This window comes from Arvicola amphibius, chromosome 5 (assembly GCF_903992535.2).
Source record: "Arvicola amphibius chromosome 5, mArvAmp1.2, whole genome shotgun sequence".
NCBI lineage: Eukaryota > Metazoa > Chordata > Mammalia > Rodentia > Cricetidae > Arvicola > Arvicola amphibius.
This window is the reverse complement of record NC_052051.1, coordinates 115,661,163-115,681,470: the sequence shown is the minus strand read 5'-3', so window position 1 is coordinate 115,681,470 and position 20,308 is coordinate 115,661,163. Positions and strand designations below refer to the sequence as shown.

General features: G+C 46.8%; 1 long non-coding RNA gene across 1 annotated transcript; it reads left to right on the top strand.

The window, feature by feature from the left end:
- Window positions 1-18,590: 18,590 nt before the first annotated feature.
- LOC119815686 lies at window positions 18,591-19,827 on the top strand. Its single transcript, XR_005285556.1, has 2 exons — window positions 18,591-18,991; window positions 19,522-19,827. It is a non-coding gene; the product is annotated as an uncharacterized LOC119815686 (long non-coding RNA).
- The last annotated feature ends 481 nt before the right edge of the window (window positions 19,828-20,308 follow it).

The window sequence follows — 20,308 nt, the reverse complement described above, 5'->3', positions numbered from 1 at the left end:
ACATACACAAAAAAGTGGGAGGGAAGGAAGGAAGGAAGGAGGGAAGGAGAGAGGGAGGGAGGGAGGGAGGGAAGGAAGGAAGGAAGGAAGGAAGGAAGGAAGGAAGGAAGGAAGGAAGGAAGGAAAGAAGGAAGGCAGGAAAAAACAGGTAACAGATTTTCTGTTAAAGGATCCAAGAGCACAGAAAATAATGCCAAGAACTGACCATAGGGTTCCATGAGATTAAAACACTCCGTACAGCAAAGGAAGTCATGGGCAGAGTCAAAGCTTCACCATAAAACAATGTGAACACAAACACAGCTCACACCGCTCTCGCCACAAAGGGAAAAGGGACTGTTTATATGAGAGCCATATACGAGCAGTCGTGGCCCAGGAACACTGATTCAGGTTATACCAAATACTGTGTTCCAATCTGGCCATGGTTTCATGAAGCTTTTATAGAAAACAGAACAACAACAACAAAAGCCATAAATCAAGGCAGTTTGTGAATACACTGGTGGGCAGAGGGAGAGCAGTAACGCTGAAGTGGAGACACCTCTGTCATAGACTCAGATCCTGGCTGGTGCTCAGGGTGGATTTGTATATCCCAAAGGATTTACCTCACAGTCATAAGGATGTTGAGTCACGCGCAGAGGTGTTCAGTAAATGGCAATTGAGGGAGCTAAAGATAGCCCAAGATAATTTGGCTTCCAAAATCCAACGCTCCACAATCATGGTTTTAGTCTATCAATAGCCTTGTAGAGTTTGCCACTAGTCTCCCGCTCCCCCCCCCCCCCCCCCAACCCCCCAGAACTTCAGCTCACAACAGGTAATTAGCATCTAAAATATATTAAGAGCTGGAAAAAATTAAATAGCAAAACCTAATCCAATGGTCTGGGGTACTCACTAGAAGGTTCTCTTGGCCATCAGGGCCATGCCGTGTGAAACTGCTTTAAGATTCCCTCTTAGCCCTGTGACAGTGGCTATTGTCACAAACACAAAGGACAGTTGCTGAATGAGGTCACTCAGGCCCTTAACCTCTGGAGGCAGAGGCAGAAGGAACACAGAACAGCCAGCCTAAGCGACATAGGGAGTTTCAATCCAGCCAGGGCTATGCCGTGAGACCCTGCCACAAATGCTGCTGAGGAAAGAGGAACTCTTACACAGAAATGGGCAGGTCAGATTTATTATTATTATTATTATTATTATTATTATTATTATTATTATTACAGAAGTCAGTACGGAGTGCCATTAAAATAAAGTAAAATTAAAAAACACACAAAACCAAACAAACAAACCCCAAAATTATTTGATCCAGATATACCATTCCCCAAAGACCCCTAGCACATCCATGTTCGCTGATGCATGAGTCACAAGAGCTAATAAATGGAAGCAGCCTAGACATCCACCAATGAATGACTGGATAAAGAAAATGCGGGATTTTACTCAGTTGTAAAGGAAAAAATGAAATTATGGTATCTGAATGAAAATGGATAGAATTAAAGATCGTCAGTGAAACAGACAAGACTCAGGAAACAGACGTCTTTTGTTTTCTCTCATATGTAAATATGCATTCGTGTGTGTGTGTGTGTGTGTGTGTGTGTGTGTGTTGAAAAGGTGAGAACTTAAGGAAAAGCGAAAGAGAGAGAGAGTTATGGAATAGATGTGTGTAATGAATACAATTAAAATGCAATGATATATATGTATGAAAACTCCATAATGAAGCCCCTTAGTTTGTATGCTTTCAAAATTAATTAAAGGAACAAAAGGTGCCAGGATTAATTGAACTCTAGCCTTATGCAGCTATGTGACAACTAGGAAACCCAGATTAACAAACTAAACTCCTGTAAAACCTTAGAAGACATTCTGCTATTTTCTTTACTTGAGTGCATATTTCTCAAATTATGAAGTTGTAGCACAAATAATAAAAACCTAGAGACAGGTATTGGGGTTCAACCTGAAAATCAGAAAAGCAAAGCAGCCAAGACACTAGAGAGCTCTTACCTCTACCAAGGCTCAGACAAACAAAGGGGCGGTCCTGTGCTCAGTGTGATTGCAGACTCAGTGCTCTCCACCAGACCTCAGACTGCAATGAACTCCTGTCTCCTCCTGCCTTACAGTCTCTCTCCTCCGCCCAGCCATACCACTCCTGTCTCCACCTCCCTAGTGCTGGGATTAAAGGCCATGACTCCTGGGAACACCTTTGTGTGAGTTCTAGTTCTCTTTTTAGACAGATTCAGTCTCGTGTAGCCCAGGGTAGATTTGAGTCCTGGATTGAAAGGTGTGTGCCACCACTCCTGGTTCTGGGGGCTTAGCTCTGCACTCTGATCTTCAGGCAAGCTTTATTTATTAAAAGACAAAATATCACTACAGTGAAGTTTGTAGATGGCAGTGGTATCTTGTTGCAATGTCAAAGGATGGGACACACCTACCTACAGAGGTTGGTGAAGACTCAGCGACACTCATTACAACTCTGTCTACTTCATCCTGAACCTATGGCAAGACGACACTTCCCGTCTTCCGTACTTCCTGAGCCTGGCCAGAGGAAAATGGGATGAAGTGTCAGTGCACAGCCTGGGCTATACGACTCCTCGTGCGGTGAGTACCAAGCTCTTCTTTGTACAAGGTCTTGGAAGCTGCAGCCTGTGGACCAGAGAACCACAGTATGCAAGGAACCTGGGAGTGGGAATCCCTGCTCAGAAGAGAAGGGTGTGCTAACAAAGCAATCCTGAAAACCTATCAAATGCGGATCAAACCCTGGCATTTTAGTGTTAGCTGCAGGTGGCACAGCTCCAATCATATCTCAATTTTCCCATATAGCCTTCACTTTGATGGTTGTAACCACTTCATTTTCACAAGACCAAGCAAAAAGCTGTAAATAGGTTATCAGAGTAATCACAATCAAGAGATTATGGCTGGATTAGTCCTTTAAGGGTCATCCACTACCTACACCTCCTCCCTTGCTATTGGCCATTCAGCTTTTTTTATCAGACCAATAAGATGCTTTAGGCAGGCAAGGTAACACAGCAACACATCTTTACATAATTAAACAAAGGCAACACATCTTTGCATAGTTAAACAAATACTCTACAACAATAAATTACATCAGACATCACTGTTCTCATTTATTTAGCTGTTTATCCAGCCAAGCCAAACATGGCATTGACTTTAACTCATATTTTGTGTGCGTAGTATCTAATTTGTGTGTACGCATGTGTGTGTGCAGGTGTGCACACAGAGACATGAAAGGAGGACATCAGGGATCCACTTCCATCACTCTCTTGCATTTCCTTGTGATAGGGTCTCCCACAGAAGCTGGAGCTTGCAGATTCCGGGCTAGGGTCACAGCCAACAATTTCCAGGAAGCTGCCAAGCTTCACCTGCCTCCCTGAGCACTGGAGCTGCAAATAACTACACCTAGCATTATACAGGAAATCCGCTGTCAGGTCCCAAGCTTTGCACAGCAAATGCTGTTACACACTGAGCCATCTCCCCATTCCTTTATTCAGAGTATTATGCACTGAGCCATCTCCCATTCCTTCTGTTCAGAGTATTATGCACTGAGCCATCTCCCATTCCTTCTGTTCAGAGTGTTACGCACTGAGCCATCTCCCATTCCTTCTATTCAGAGTATTACGCACTGAGCCATCTCCCATTCCTTCTGTTCAGAGTTTACTACCCCACACAGATATCTATTAATACTGATGAAATGTGAAACTGGATAAGATGCCAAGAACCAAAAGAAGTAACAGGCAGGCATCCAGGGTCTTTTCTGTACAAGGCACTATTTCAGTGACCCGAGGAGACACTAAAATAGAGTACAAGCAATTCACAAGTCATATCTGGGGAGATACTGTTTCCTTGTAGATGTGATCTTACCCTATCCTCAGCAAGGCTAATTTGTGCGTCTCAGGGAAGGGATAAAAAAAATAGGGAGAAAATTTTCTTCAGAGTTTACATCCTGTTGGGAATGAAAAGACTCTTGATGTAGGTGGGTTTTCTATCTGTTGCTTTCATTGGTTAATTAATAAAGAAAATTGCTTGGCCTGATAGGTCAGAACATAGGTGGGTGGAGTAGACAGAACAGAATGCTGGGAAGAAGGCAATGAGTCAGTTGCCATGACTCTCCTCTCCGAGACAGATGCAGGTTAGGATCTTTCCCGGTAATCCACCACCTCGTGGTGCTACACAGATTACTAAATGTGGGTTAAAGCAAGATGTGAGAATTAGCCAATAAGAGGCTGAAACTAATGGGCCAGGCAGTGTTTAAATGAATACAATTTGTGTGTTATTATTTTGGGTGTAAAGCTAGCCAGGCCGGAGGCTGACAGGAACGCAGCCCGCCGCTCCTTCTACAGACTCTGATAATTAACACTCTGGGTAAATACACCAAGGAGAACACAGCTACCCAATATGGTAGACAAAAGTCACACACACACCCCAGTTGCATCCCGCCTCCTACCTCCCCCACACCCTCTAGCATACCCCAGAGGCTTTGAATAGGATGAGCTCCAGGGAAAAGGAAGTAGCAGGGAAGATTCTAAGCAGGATTTGAGTACCTTGAGTAGGCCAGGAGAGCCCCAGGAGTCTAAAGGAGAGAAGCAGCACTACAGGAAAATGTGGACCAAGGCAGTGGCCGCCCATGGGTCCTGTAGACAGAGACTGGACTGGGTGATATCCATTCTAGAAGATGCCATCTGAGAGATGCTCTCTGGGGACTCAATACACTCAGGGGCTGTGGAGATGAGAGTATTAGATGGTGTAGCAGGGCTTTAAGACAGGTGGAGGAATCTGGCTACCACAGGTAGGTAACAGAATATCAAAAGGTCACTCTGTGATATGAGATGAACAAACTGTGCCTTCAGGACACACAGCTAGCAAAGAGGAGCTGGAGGAAAGAGAAGAAGTGAATGAGAGGGCAGCAACCCAGACACAGGAAAGACTGAAAATGTAGCAAGAGTCACTGGAAGTGAGAGGGATGCTACAAACAGAGGGCAGGCAGTAGCATGCTCCTACAGCACCCGCACTCAAGAGGCTGAGGCAGGAGGATGACAAGTTTGAGGCCAATTTGTGCAATACAGAGAGATCGTATTTCAAACTCTCTGCCAAAAAAAAGGAAAAAGAAATTATACATGTGAATGTTACCTCAATAAAAGATAATAAATGCCCTGATGGAGGAGAGTTATCTGTCTATGTTACTTTCATTGGTTAATTAATAAAGAAAACTGCCTTGGCCCTTTAAGAGAACAGAAAATTAGGTAGGCGGAGTAGAACAGAACAGATGCTGGGTAGCACGAGTGGGGAGATGCTTTCAGGCAGTCGCCATAGTGAGTCCCATGCTTCTCCTCTCCGAGATGGATGCAGTTAAGATCTCTCCTGGGACGTGCTGTAGAGAGATGTCCTGTTTCGGCAATAGCGGCAGAGAAAATGCTGAGGTCATTTTAAAACGCGCTTCCCTGGTGCTGTGCCACCAGTGCGAACTCTGGCTATAAAGCATTTCAGTGGCTTTTATGGGCCTGGATATTTGTGTTCCTGCTTGGGATAGGAAGGAGAGTGCACTGAGACCGGGCCGATGGCTCCCTGCTCCCTGCCTGCACCTGAGCAGATGGCGGAATCAGGCTTAGGCGGAGCGGAGAACATGGCGGATTTCTTGCCACCATACAGAGAGATGTTTTCAGACTGTGCAGTGCTCTGTGTCTCAGATTTGGCTGTAACTTGTATGAAACAGTGTTTCTGTGCTGGCATGCTCAGTCTCAGAGTTAAAGTGCTGAGTGCGGCTCCTACCTGGCAGCCCCAGAGCTAGTAGAAAATGGTACATCCTCCATTTTGAATTGGAGAGAGGTGGAGCCAACATCCAGAACAGTCCAGCGGCTCTGCAGCTCAGAGGTGCAACTGATTCAGAGTCACAAGCGGCTCCACCATGTTGGACTGGGCGTGGCAAGCTCACAGTACCTGTTTTTGACCTAGGAATGTCACAGCTTAGAGTCTTAAGAGCTTAGCGATGTAAAGGCACAAATCAAACATGTTTCTCGACAGTAGAAGAATTACAGATTCACAATAGGACAGATTCAGACATAAAAGACTTTTAAATGAGTCACAATGTTGGATGAATGTATGTAGGCTTGAGAGAGAAGAAGAAAATATAAAAAATAAAGTTAATGCCTTAAAAAAGGGTAAAGTCTTTAAAGAGACAGAGTACAGATAGTTATAGATTAAAAGAAGTAAAGTGATAGAGTAAAAATAAGCCACGTAAAAATGGAAAATTCACAGAGAGTCTGGATTATGTATTTTATTGTGTTTCTTCTTTGAAATTTTTGACTGTAAAGGAGCTAAGTACAGAGAGACATTTCATTATATGGGCTGCCAGGCTAGACCAGAATGGACATCTTAATGGTATGACTTCAGAATTTGGATCCTAAGAACATGATGCTTTGGAAAGAGTTTCTTCTTTTTGTTTTCACAGAGGATGAGACTCTGTGGATTGCTTCTATTCCAATATGGTATGATAGACCACGCCCTCCTGAAAGGTTGCTGTGAACACCCTCAAAAAATTACGTTACTTCGCTCAACTGCCAACTGAGATGAACCTGGCAGACAGGTTATACCATGAAAGACCTAAATAACAACACCCCCACTCAGCAGGAAGCAGTTTGGAGAGAAAAAACTGCGCCCATTTTCCCAAATATTGTTTATAAATGTTCTTTTACATTTAAAGGGGGATGTGATATAGAGATGAATAATTTGCAATGGTATGGATTTTTAAGGTCAATTTGTTATATGTGTATGTATTTCTAATCTTGATTAAGCTATTGTGATTGTGTAGTTCATTTAAAAATGTAATGTATAATTAGGAAATATAGGTTGTTAATGGATAATCATCGATAATAGTCAAGCTTGTAGTCATGTTAGTTAGATTTTCTAGATATGCATAGATATATTTCAGTTAGGCATTCTTCATATCTTTCAAAGACTGCAGAATATTGGCATTTAATGTTTTAATTACTTAGGGTTTTTCATGACAATGAGACACGTCTGCTTCCTGGCAGCACCATCTACTTCGAGAGGAAGATGGGCATCGACGAGGCTACTTATGGAGTTTGTTAGCCATTTGGGCAAGAAAACTGCTCTTGCCTGGAACTGTTGCACAAACTGGACACAAGGAACCCACAGAAAGAGGACTGCTGAACTTGCCCTAAAGGTGAGATGGTCTTTTGGGGTTCCTGATTCATTAAGAGTCTGCAAGACGTTCTGCAGGACACAGCAGAAAGTGACTGAACTGTCCTTGGAATTTCCCTGCTTCATGGAAATGTCTGCTGGACACTATGGGCCTGAAGGCCAAAGATGGCTGCCCCAACGGTACAGAGGAACCTTTGGGTGACTGTCCAGGCAGCGAATTGTCTATGTCATTTCTAGAGGTTGACAGTTGCATATTTCTTGTTTACTTAGGTGTATTATACCTTCTGGAGTCTTTGATGGAGCTGAAGAATAAATAGATAGTTATAGCTTCCTCAGTTATGATAAAGATAAAATATATTTAATATTGTAACTGTAATTTTTGCTTGATAACTGTTTTGTTATATGTAATTTTGCTATGTTAAAGTTGAAGCCTTTCTTTTTTGTTTAACAGAAAAAGGGGAAATGATGGAGGAGAGTTATCTGTCTATGTACTTTCATTGGTTAATTAATAAGAAAACTGCCTTGGCCCCTTTAAGAGAACAGAAAATTAGGTAGGCGGAGTAGACAGAACAGAATGCTGGGTAGCACGATGGGGAGATGCTTCAGGCAGTCGCCATAGTGAGTCTCCATGCTTCTCCTCTCGAGATGGACGCAGGTTAAGATCTCTCCTGGTAAGCCACACCTCGTGGTGCTACACAAATTACTAAATATGGGTTAAAGGAAGATGTGAGAATTAGCCAATAAGAGGCTAAAACTATGGGCCAGGCAGTGTTTTAAAAGAATACAGTTTCCGTGTAATTATTTTGGGTAAAGCTAGCCGGGTGGCGGGACACAGCCCGCTTCCTTCTACAATGCCCTCTGAAACATATATTAATCCATAGAAATTCTTTTGTAAATGCAGATTCTGAGCCACTGAGTGCTTGCTGCTTCGTCTAGAGGACCAGATCCCAGCAGACATGCCAGAGTGTTTCCAGAAGTCTGTAACTCCAGCTTTGGAGGATCTGATACCTTTTTCTTGTCTCCCTGGGCATCTGCACACATAAGCACATGCCCATACACAGAAACACACATATGCATAATCAAGACTAAAATAAAACTGCTTTAAAACTGCAGATTCTGATTCAGGCAGTCTGGGCAGGGCACGGGATTCCAACAAAGCCTTCAGGGGTGATGATGATGAAGATGGTGGTGATGGTGATGCTGGTGGTGGTGATGGTGATACTGGTGGTGGTGATGGTGATGCTGGTGGTGGTGATGGTGGTGATGATGATGAAGATGGTGGTGATGGTGATGCTGGTGGTGGTGATGGTGATGCTGGTGGTGGTGATGGTGATGGTGATGGTGGTGATGGTGATACTGGTGGTGGTGCTGGTGGTGCTGGTGATGCTGGTGGTGGTGATACTGGTGGTGGTAATGGTGGTGATGGTGATGCTGGTGGTGGTGATGGTGGTGATGGTGATGGTGATGCTGATGCTGGTGGTGGTGATGCTGGTGGTGGTGGTGGTGGTGATGCTGATGCTGGTGGTAGTGGTGGTGGTGGTGGTGGTGGTGATGCTGATGCTGGTGGTGGTGATGCTGATGCTGGTGGTGGTGATGGTGATGGTGGTGCTGCTGGTGGTGATGGTGGTGCTGGTGGTGGTGATGGTGATGCTGATACTGGTGGTGGTGATGGTGGTGCTGGTGGTGGTGATGGTGGTGCTGGTAGTGGTGATGGTGATGCTGATACTGGTGGTGGTGATGGTGGTGCTGGTGGTGGTGATGGTGATGCTGGTGGTGGTGATGGTGGTGCTGGTGGTGGTGATGGTGGTGCTGGTGATGGTGATGGTGATGCTGATGCTGGTGGTGGTGATGGTGGTAGTGGTGATGGTGGTGCTGGTGGTAGTGATGCTGATGCTGGTGGTGGTGATGGTGGTGCTGGTGGTGGTGATGGTGATGCTGGTGGTGGTGATGGTGACGCTGGTCAGGCAACCACAATCGAAAGCAGCAAATGACTGGAGGCATTCCTGTGCCTCCCAGGAATGACACGCACGTGTCTAGTAGAATATACAAAGATTTTGTATAATGTATGCCTGTGGGAAGCAGCCGAGCTACTAGTTAGGAAAAATTCCAGGTGAGGAGAGGGTATTGTGGTTGTCGGGGAGAAATGTTGCATGATGGGTACGCATCTCCCTCGCCTTAAAGCGCTGTGCTGTGCTGAGGCCATTACTCCTCAGACAACTTGACAGGGAGGTATGTGTGTTCTCCCCCCTGTCCCAGTGAGGACACTGTGGCTCAGAGAGATTGCCCAGGGCCACACAGCTTAGGCTTGTATGAGTAAGTACTAGAATCAGCGAACTCAGGTCTTCATGGCCAGTGAGCAGCTCTGGCCAGTGTGCAGCAGGCTGGGGTATCTGCGTTCTAATTGCTCAATGCTGCCGCTCTGCTACCATTTTTTCCCCCTCACAGAGCTCCGCGCAACATCTTTGCCCAGTAGTATGGGGATTCGAATTCACTCAATTCTGTTTTAATAGATCTGGTATGTGCACACCCATTTCCAAGAGGGCAAACTGCGTTTTATCAGAACTACACAATCGGGATTCAGTGTTCACATCTCCTAACTCCAGATTCAAGCCCATCTGCCCTGATGCTCACTGAGGAGGCATTGCTAACACACAGACTTTGTCCCTAAGGCTGAGTAACTTCACACCATTTGCGGGACACATGCCCCACCCCAACCCCTCACTCTGCTCTCGGTCTGGCAGACACATGCTAGAGTTTAAAACCAATCCAGAGTTTAACCTGCAATCTTGGTGTCCGTTGGTGGCTAATATAGCTGTAGTATAATTGAAAGAAGTGCATCAGACCACGGGCAGGTGTAGCCAAGCCAACAAGAAACATGCGCTATACGTCCTGGTCTTCTGGAACTGTCCACCCCTAGATCATATATGAAATTGTATGCAGAATGCCGCAGAGCCTTCTCAAGACCAACCTTTGTTTCAGATGTCACAGCAAGGAAGATGCTATAAATAACTCATGGCAGCCAATCAATCATTTTGCTTTGTTTTGTAGCCAAGACCTGTTCATACGGCACTACAACCAGCGCCTAAAATACTGTTATTTTGCAAGGAGAGCATTCTAGAAACAAGGGATTACGTGTCAGACAAATGGCACTCCAGTTTCCAGCCTCCATCCCCTTTAACGCTAAACATGGTATTTTAGAGTCATGACTACTTTTCTCTTCCACCAGAGGCCAGGTTCTCTGACTGCCCTTTCTTGTCAATCCCACTGCTCTCTCCTTCCTCCCCTTTCCTGGTTTCCTGGGTAATTTCTATGCATGCTTTGGCCTGCACCCCTCTCTTTCCTGCCTAGCACGACATGACAGGGAGAGCAAGATTCTCCTGTCTCCTCCAATGGAAGACTCCAGGCTCTTAACAAAGCCTGCCTGTCTCACACAGGATCTCACTGGGCAGCACTCCAAAGAGGAGCTACAAGACATCCACAAGGGACGGGTGGGACCCAGAAAGACCTCAAGCTCTGCTGTACGCCTGCTACCTCTCCAGGAGACGGGTGAGGAACTGCAGTGATGTGAAGTCACGCTTTATGACAGGGTGGGTTTAGCCCTCAGATCTGAGCAGAACTCTACACCACTGCTAGGTTGGGACTTCCCCAGGGTGGGGAGAGTGGGGGGAGCAATGAACCAGTAGTGGTGGGCACCATCTCCAACCAAGGACAGAAAAGGGGGGCACTTGAAGGAAGGAAGGAAGGAATGGCTCCCATATAAATGTCAGTAAGTATGCCCAGGTCTCAGCTCAAATGGCTCCTCAGCCTACTGGGATGGAACCCTGACACACCAAGGGATGATCTCTTACTTCTCTTAACCCCCAACACAAGACCAAAAGTCTGGAGAGAACAGGAGAGAGAAGATCCTCTAAGGCAATTGGGATCCTGGCTCTGACACCACACATGGAGACTGAGAGAAGTTCATCCAAGGCTTTGAGGACCTTACAGTGACTTGAAATCTGCACATGCCCCCTTCATCATTCCACACACAACACGTCAGGTGACCGCGCTGAGGAGCAGCTGCATTCCTTACTTAGTCCGTGTCTAGAAGGGTCCCTGGGGAAGGCAAGAGTTGAGGCCATCCCAACTCAACCCCTGGACAACACAGCCTCGGTGTCTCTCAATTTAAACCACTCTGTTATTCTTTATAGCTTTACTAGGGCTTCGCTGAAAAAACGAAACTATATATATTTACAGAGTCCCCCGGGTGATGATTTGATGTACGCACATGCTCTGTGAGACGAGGACCCGTTTGAGTCAGTGAATACAGCCATTACCCAACATGCTTTTCCTTCTCAGGGTAAGAATACTAGGGTCCGTTCGCTAACCTCGTCATAGCAGTACTGTCCATTGCCGCCATACCACACTGCGCTTACCGTGCGAATCATTCACCCAGAGCTGGGTGTGCCCAATGCTTAAACCACAATCTCCCCAGCTCTCACCCCCCACTCAGAAGCCCAACACTGCATTCTACTATTTCTGAGTTTGTTTTTTCTCCTTTGATAAGGTCTCATGTAGCCCAGGCTGGCCTCAGACCTGATATGCAGCCAAGGATTATCTTGAACCCCTGATGCCTCCAGTCTCTACCTCCCTACTATTGAGACTGCAGGCTTACGCCAGCACGCCTGGCTTGTGTGCCGCTGGGACTGAGACTCTGAATTTTCTCTAAGCCTTAGGGTTTTGATTCCAGCTTTGCCCAAAGAACCTGAAGAAAAGTCAGCCTTCCTCTGCCTTCCTCCTTCCTGGGTATTTCAGGCAAGCGAACCATGTGGGTCCTAGTGGTTGCGTCTGCCTTCGAGCCCTAGAGCAACCGAAGCCCCCTCCCTGCTTCCCCCACAGCTGCTAGCCTTTGTCTATCAAAATAAATCCCAAATCATTTGTCACATCAAGACAGACTCACATATCAGCACATGTGGGGTGAGGCTAAGGACGGACAGCAGGGGCACGTCACCTCAAAGGCAACAACGGCTGATAGGCACAAGCGGTTGTGTTCACGGAAGGACATGACCCCAGAGTCCCTGACATGCCACTCAAACCAAAACTCCATGGCACCATCTCCCCTTCCCTGCCTACCTCACTGTGACAGTTCCCCTCCACGGCACCTCTCTCCTTCCCTGCCTGGCTCACTATGACAGTTCCCCCCAGGGAAAGAACTGCCTCTGCCCAACCACCTTCTAGTCACCCTCGCACAGTCCATCCTCCAAAGAACACTACGGTAGTTGCCACAGTGTTTGACAAAATGCTGCATACAGAATGTTTAAAAATAGTAACCAAAACCGAAATGTATACCTTGAACAAATCATCCCAACAGATGGGATTAGAGCATTTATTATCCTTCTCCTTCTCTGGTCTGGGACTTTCAAGCACTCTGCTTCCAGCGGGCCAGGCTGGAGCTGTTTGATGGTACCTCTCTGACCAATTACATACTAATTAAAGACCTCGGTGCGCTGGAGGCAGCAGCTTTGCATATGGATTTTAATTACTGGCCCTATTTTGCCAAGAAAACACAAAAAGGCTTTTTCTGGCTGGATGCGGAGGTGTAGAGTGAACACATGGCTTCCATGGGACGGGAGGGTAGGGGTGTACCCAAAGCAGGAAGCCCAGCAGACACCCACCCCCCTCCACCCCCAGTTACCCCCACCTCTGCATCTTCCCGTGAGCCTGTGTACCAGCCTGTATCCTAAGCCCTTCATGTAATGTCTCAGGAACAAAGGGCATTCTCAGTAGACCTGGCACAGCCATCCTGACTGCACATATCCCTGGGCTGTCTCCGAATGGACTACTTTTTCACACCCTGTGGCCCGTCCCTTGATTTGGGACCAAAGCCTTTTGTGTCTCTTCCCCTACTCATAGTCTCACCGATCCTGGGGTGGGGGACCCATAATTAACTTTCCGGTACCCAGAACCCATTCCTCTGTCTCTTTCTGAGTTAGCCATCCTTGCCAGTGTGGAAAGCTGAGGCAGGAGTATGCCTCAAAGCAGGAGATGTGACTAATGAATGCATGACCAACCTGCACAAGTAAGCCCTCCTGCCCTGGGGTTTGTCTCAAGGATGGGTACTTGATCCAAGTCTGGCACTCCAGAACGTGGGACCAGTCCACACTTTTTGGGATGGGCCCGCCAGTCAGGGCATTGGGGCCACTGACTCTCCCACCCGGGGCTTTAGCCGGCCCTCAGGCCACAGCAGCTGCTGCTCATTGCTCCCCGGCTGAAAAACCTCAGTCAACACAAGTCAGCACTACCCACTTGCACCACTTTGGGGAAGACACGTTATCTCTCCGAGTCAGGGTGAACAGTATCGTTCACAGTTGTCATGGAGAAGAAGAGATCTGAAAAGAGGCATCCCAAGGGAAGGCAGACCTGAGAAAAGAAAGAAGGAAGCTACCAGACTGGGCAGTTGTCCTCATGAACAAGGCCATTCCGGAAAGAATCCACTCAGAACGTTTTTAAGGACTATAAGTTAATAAGTTATTTTTGTGTTTGCATTGGCTCCAGTTGGGCTTCCTATCAATTTACAAATAAAATCATCCTGTCTGGCAAAAATAAGATTGGAGGCAAGAGTTAAAATTGTACAGCCCTACAAGGACCACACTCGAAACTGCCTCCGAGGCTAGAGGTCGTGACCCGAGCCAAACAACGCAGAACTGGCAGAGCTGTTGGAGACAAAGCTTCAGCCCCACCGCCTTTGCCAGCTGGTCCTGCACAGGTGTGCAGACGAAGGCCGATAAAGGCCAGACGTCCCACAGCAGCCAAGTGACAAATTCATCTTCTCTTTTACTGTCTCATGTGTAGCTGGGGCTCCCTAAGGCTTAGCTGTAGACTGAACACTGTAGACCTCCCTCTCAAATGTTTGGCTGATTGAAAGCCTCTTCCCTTTCTTTGTATATGACTGGCACCTCTTCTCCCTCTTCTGCCCCCCTGCACGGATGGCCTCCACCTCCTGCGACAGCCTCTTTCATTGCCTTGTTTGATTGACACTTAGCAGCATCCCGGTTCCTCCTGCTCACAAGCCTGCCCTTTCGGTTGCTCAAAACCTTTTCTTCTTGAATCTATGCCTCCTACAGACACGGAAGAACTCTACACCACTCACATCCTTTAACTTCAAGACATCAGTCACCTGCCCATCCTTCTCCATCCTTCTCTGTTTTCACAAGTTAGCTCAAATACATTAAAACAGCTGTGCTTTCTTACACCTGCCCACAAGTAACCCTCCCCCCCACTTCTCTAAAATCAATTTCTCAGAATTTACTAATCTTTATCTGGTTAACAGGTGTTTCTTCCTATGGTTAGAATCTCAGCTGCCTGAAATATTTTTAGTTTCTCAGAGACGGGGTTCTCAGGCTGGCCTCCAACTCCTAGGGAAAAGCAATCCTGCCTTGGCCTCCCCAAATGGCTGATATGCACCACCAAAACCTAAGGTACATGAACATTTCCTAAAGACTCAGAGTGGTGCCGGGCGGTGGTGGCGCACGCCTTTAATCCCAGCACTCGGGAGGCAGAGGCAGGCGGATCTCTGTGAGTTCGAGACCAGCCTGGTCTACAAGAGCTAGTTCCAGAACAGGCTCTAAAAAAGCTGCAGAGAAACCCTGTCTCGAAAAAACCAAAAAAAAAAAAAAAAAACTCAGAGTGGTCGTAGAAAGTGCATTTAATTGTCTATTTCCTGCAGACTCCTTAGGTGACATGCTCAGTTATTTTTGCTTCCTGTGACTAAATTTCCCCATTTCTGTGACAGATTAATGCTATTTGCCAGCGTTTAATGTTAGCCAAGATCTGCTAATTCACAGATGGCAAGCTTCATGCAAACGTGAAACAAGGGTACTACTCTCTGGAACCCAGCGTGCAGTTGGAAGCCCTCAAGATGGCACTAATTATTTTACATTCCTGTCAGAGCGTCTGTGGATTTCCAGGTTGTTGGAGAAAGATCTGGATGAGACTCACACAACTTGTTTCCTGTCCAGGTGAGACCGTATATTAGGATGTTGAGCCGGGAAAGGGGCAGGGGTGATTCAGATATAAACAAGTGATATCTTTATCATATGAAGCCCCCCTTTTGCCAAACTCTGCAATTTCTCATGAGTAACCTTATTTAATTGGACAGTGTCTCTATTACCAGAAGTTATTCTGGGGTGAGAAACAGGATGGAAAAAAATATTTACATTAGGTCCAAATTCTAGCTTCTCTTTATATCACTATCGCGATTAACATGACTAAGGTTATCTCTCTACTACAGATCTTCTTCTGACAGAATATTCCGCTTCAAAGTGACAATTTATTCTGACGAACAATTGTAGCCTTTCCCAGGCTGGCATCTTTAACTCCCTGGGGGACCAACTTGCATACCCTCACACACCTCCAGTGCCTCCTTTCCTTTCTCTTCTGGCCAACATTGCAGCCGTCATGATGACACGCTCCTTCAAGAGTCTGAGATCTGGCTTCTGGAAAGGACAGGTGACCCAACCCTGCAAGTGTATGGCTGTCGGCTTCCCAGTGCGTGTTAACTGCTGCAGAAGGAGTCGAGGAAAGAAGGCAGGGGAGACCCAGACTCTTCATCACCGCCTTCTCTACTACTAAGCGGAGATATTTGCTCACTGGACATACATGGCCTGGAGTCAAATATCAGAACACCGTGTGACCTTCATGGCTCATTCAGAAAGGGCAGTGACCTGTCAAGCGTGTGTATGCCACTGTTTTTGTTCGATCCATCACTCCAGCCCATCTTGCAATGTCACCTTCCAAACAAGAATTGCTGCCTTAGCTCTGACCTGTGGCCCTGCTTTCCAAATGGTCAAAACCAAGAAGTGGACTTTCTCCTAGCCCAGAAATTTTCAATCTGTCATCTATGGACCACCTGTAGCAGACTTTCTGGGGTAGCTAACAGAAATGAAAGGTCCTTGACCTGCTTCAGTGTGGCCGCTAAACACACTAAAACCTAAGGGACACCGATCTGAATAGTCTTCAATGTGCCCCCAGTCTAGAAAGGGCTGGGGTGGGAGTGGGGTCTTCTTCCTTATGCTTCATCCACTCTCCTACGATCCCAGTGATCTCATGGGGTGCCTCTTCTTTTACTTCCAAGTCTCCCGGGCAACCTTTATCCTAAAATAAGACTAGATTCAGGAACCTGGCTGCAGGGTTCCTGAATGACCGTGAGGAAATACTTGAAGCGTGCACTGAAATCCTACCAGAGAGAAGATCCAGTGAGCCTTCGAGGAGACAGAACCAGGCTGTGCTGGATCCTGATCCCTCCCCATTTGTTCCATATTAATCTTCATACTAAGGCCACACCCACATCGACACAGCATGGCCAGTGAATTCCACAAGAGCAGAGTGGGCTACCTATCTCCATGCAAATTCAGGCTTAATGAGAAGACAGCAGCTGGCAACCAGGGTGACAGGGACGTCAAACTCACTTCTTTCTCTTTCTCCTCCTGTTCGGCCACCCCACACCCGTGCTGCTCAGTTTACTCCCCTTACTTGATCAACTCTTGCACCACTGTTTGAGAACTTTCTACTGTCCCTTTTGTGTGACTTTAGCCAAAATCCATTTGATTACAGCTGTATTATTCAGTTTCTCTTTTGTGCCTTTATTCTTTTCTGATTAAGAAGTAGAAAATTGTCCTCCCTGGTCATAAGGGCACAATCTGTTTGCTGTGACGTGACAGTTAGAACCGACACCTACGAGGGCTTGCCGTTGAACAGCTCAATCTCCTTCCAGGTACTTCTTCACATAGGCCTCTTTCTTTCTCATTAATTAATTTATTTATTTTTATGCCATGTGGTTATTTAGCTTGCACGATGTCTATGCACCACAGTCATGCCTGGTATCTGTGTAGTTCAGACAAGGTTCCAGACTCCTGAGACCAGAGTTACAGACAGTTGTGAGCTACCACGTGTTGTAGGATATTTTACTCTTTTGGCTTTTTGAGGAGCCCACCAACCAGCTCCCAAATGAATCACACGGATTTATTATGATACTTATGAATGCCCAGCCTTAGCATGGCTTGTTTCTTGCCAGCTTCTCTTATCTTAAATTATCCCGACTACCTTTTGCCTTTGGGCTTTTATCTTTCTCTATTTCTGTATACCTTACTTACTTCTTTCTCCATGACTTGCTGTGTAGCTGGGTGGCTGGCCCCTGATGTCCTCTCGTTCTCTTGCTCCTCTTTCTCTCTTTATATTCTCTGCTTGCCAGCCCCGCCTAGCCTTGCTTCATCTCTTTATTAGGACCATCAGGTGTTTTAGACAGGCAGCTCATCACAGCTTCGCAATTAGTCAAACGCAGCATAAACAAAAGTAACACACCTGAAGATAATATTTCCCAATAGCCATGTGTGTACTGGGAACTGAACCTGGGTCCTCTGAAATAGCAGCTAGTATTCTTATCAGGACCATCTTTCTAGCCCCTCAATCAGTCCCCTCGAAGCGGAATGGACCGGGACCCCTAAGGATACCATACTCCTTAGTTGCTTACATCCCTGATGTAAAATGATGTGGTATCTGCATTCATCCTTTTGTGCTATAAATTTCTCATAATACCCAACATGAGGTAAATGCTACTAAATTATTATGCTGTCTTGTTTAAAAAATGACAAGGGAAAAAGTTGGTGTGTTTTCAGTCTAGATTTAATTTTTTTCTGAATGTTTTCCATCCACAGTCGTCTGAATCTGTGTTGGTGGGAGCCATGGATACGGAGGGCTGACTGTACTATTTTTATCACCTCCAGAAAAGTGCTGAGGGCTGTCTGATCACAGGTCTGGAATCAAAACCCCTGGTACCCCTTCTCTCTGCCGCTGATGGTGATCTTTCCCACTGTGGTTGTCTGGTACCACACAAGTAACTGTCCCTAAGTCCATACTCACAGCTGACCTAAGACAAGCCACGAGGAGAGTGGGCGTGTGGTCAGCCTCACCACCCTGGGCTCCTGGTCCCTCGACCAACCCTCTGCCTTCTGCAGGCTTAGCCCGGCTGGCCCCTTGCCACATGGTTCCCCATATCTAGCCGACACTTCCTCTCAGGATAATGCATGCCGTCTTCAAGTCTAGCTTTCTTACGAGCATCCTTGCCACAACAAGTCAGGAGCTCATTTCCGCCAATATTGCCTCCACACGCGTCATCCATGCCATCTACCCGAAAGCCCTGCTTCACTCTCTTTCATCCTGCCCTCTGAGACGTGTCTCAGAGCATCCCGGGAGACTCGCAGTCCCCACCACAGAATCTCCACATGGGCCTTTCACACAGTTGCTCCTTTGAAGCCCTCAAATCCCCCAGTGGACACTTGTCTCTCCTTGGTAACTCTGTGTGGACTTTATTTCCTTCAGTCTTTGTCCTGTCCTTTTCAAGCCAACCGAGATCCGGGCCAAGGGACAAGGTTCACTAATTGGCTTTGGCACACCACTTGTTTCATCATGACATGTGTCAGGCTCCCCATTTTATCGGGCTAGAGCCATCCCACCACGGTGGTGTCCCCATCCCAGGTCCTTAGGTGCTGGGACCGTGCCCCCACCCCAAGCCTAGCTGAACTCTGAATGCTAGGTTGCCTTTTCCAGCTATCTCACTCTCCAGGCCTGCACATCTGGAACCATTCACAATGTGGTGGTTGAAATTTCCACTAATTCAAATGGAATGCTAGGGATGGAGGCCACGGGGAGGCCCTTGGCTTCCCTCGAGTCCAGGCAAGTCGCTCTGCTGGAAGAAGCGCATGCGTCAACAAACGTCCTAGAAAGGGCTCCTCAGAGCAGAGCCCCGAACCTGGGGCAATGGAGAATGGAGAAGCTCAGCTCTGGATACGGTGGCCCTGAGGTAAGGCTGCCGGTTAAATGCTGCCCCTTCAAAATTCACCTTCTGAGAGCAGGAGCGTGCGGCTGAAGAGGTGGCTCAGCTGCAGTCAGAGCACTCGGTCTTCCAGAAAATCAGAATTTGGTCCCCATGACCTGTGCCAGGCAGCGCAAAACTGCCTATAACTCCAGCTCTTGGGTATTGGATGCTTCTGGCCTCCATGGGCACCTGCACTCACGTGCACATACTCACAAGCAGACAAACACACCCACACATAATTTAAAATAACGAAAGGAACTATGCACATCTTTTTTTTTTTTTTAAAGATAGGAAGGCATCTCCTCCTTCCCTCTTTACTACTCCCACCCCCACTGCCCACTCCCCATCCCCGACCGCTGCATTATGAAGACACCATGAGAAGGTAACTGCTAGCTGGGAAGAGGACCTTCACTAAAACCCAACCACGTTGGCATTTGACCTTGGACGTCCCAACCCCCAACTGTGGGAACCAAAACCTCTGCAGCTGACACTGGCCCTCTGTTCTTTTGTTGCAGAGACCAAGCCTATAACACAGATAGCAAACTGCAACGTCCTCGCCCATTTTCCATGGTTCATTGGTACGAACTAGAATCCAGACACATGACCGGCTTCGTCTGTTCAGTCACTGTGCCGAGGAAGGCCACAGATATCGGGGAAGGCAGCAAGGACACTGGGGAAGAAGCACACAAAAAAGAATCATCCTCCCAGCTTCCCAATAAACACAGAATGACCACTTTATATAATCATAAGTTCTTTCCAAACAGCATACTTACCTGTTTGTAAATGCATGGAATAAAAACCTAGAAAGGTACACACTGAGCAGACAGCAAGGGTCATCTCTGGAGTAGACTGGGAAAGAGGAGGGGGGAAAGATACAGGATGTTGATAAAGGGAGACTTTCACTGACGTCAACTATTTTAATGTGTTTGTCTATACAAGGAAAACCACGCAGTCTTGTATTTATCTGCTGAACAAAGAAGGGAAGAGAAGCGGTGTGAGGGACGTGGGGGGCCTGGCTTTCCTGCTTCATATGGCATCTGCTCTCTATCCCTTTCTCTAGGGCAGGAGAATGGAGAGTTTGGAGGTTCTGAGTGTTTGCCCACGAATGTTATCTCCCTAGAAGCTGGTGCTGTGCTCATCACAGTAAGCATGGCTTAGATACATATGTCCTGGTTAGTTTGTTTGTTTTGGGTTTGGGGGGTGGTCAACTTGACACAAACTAGAGTCACTTGAGAAGGGGGCTCCTCGACTGAGAAAACACCCCCACCCCGACCAGATTAGCTTGTGGTGCATTTTTTTTAA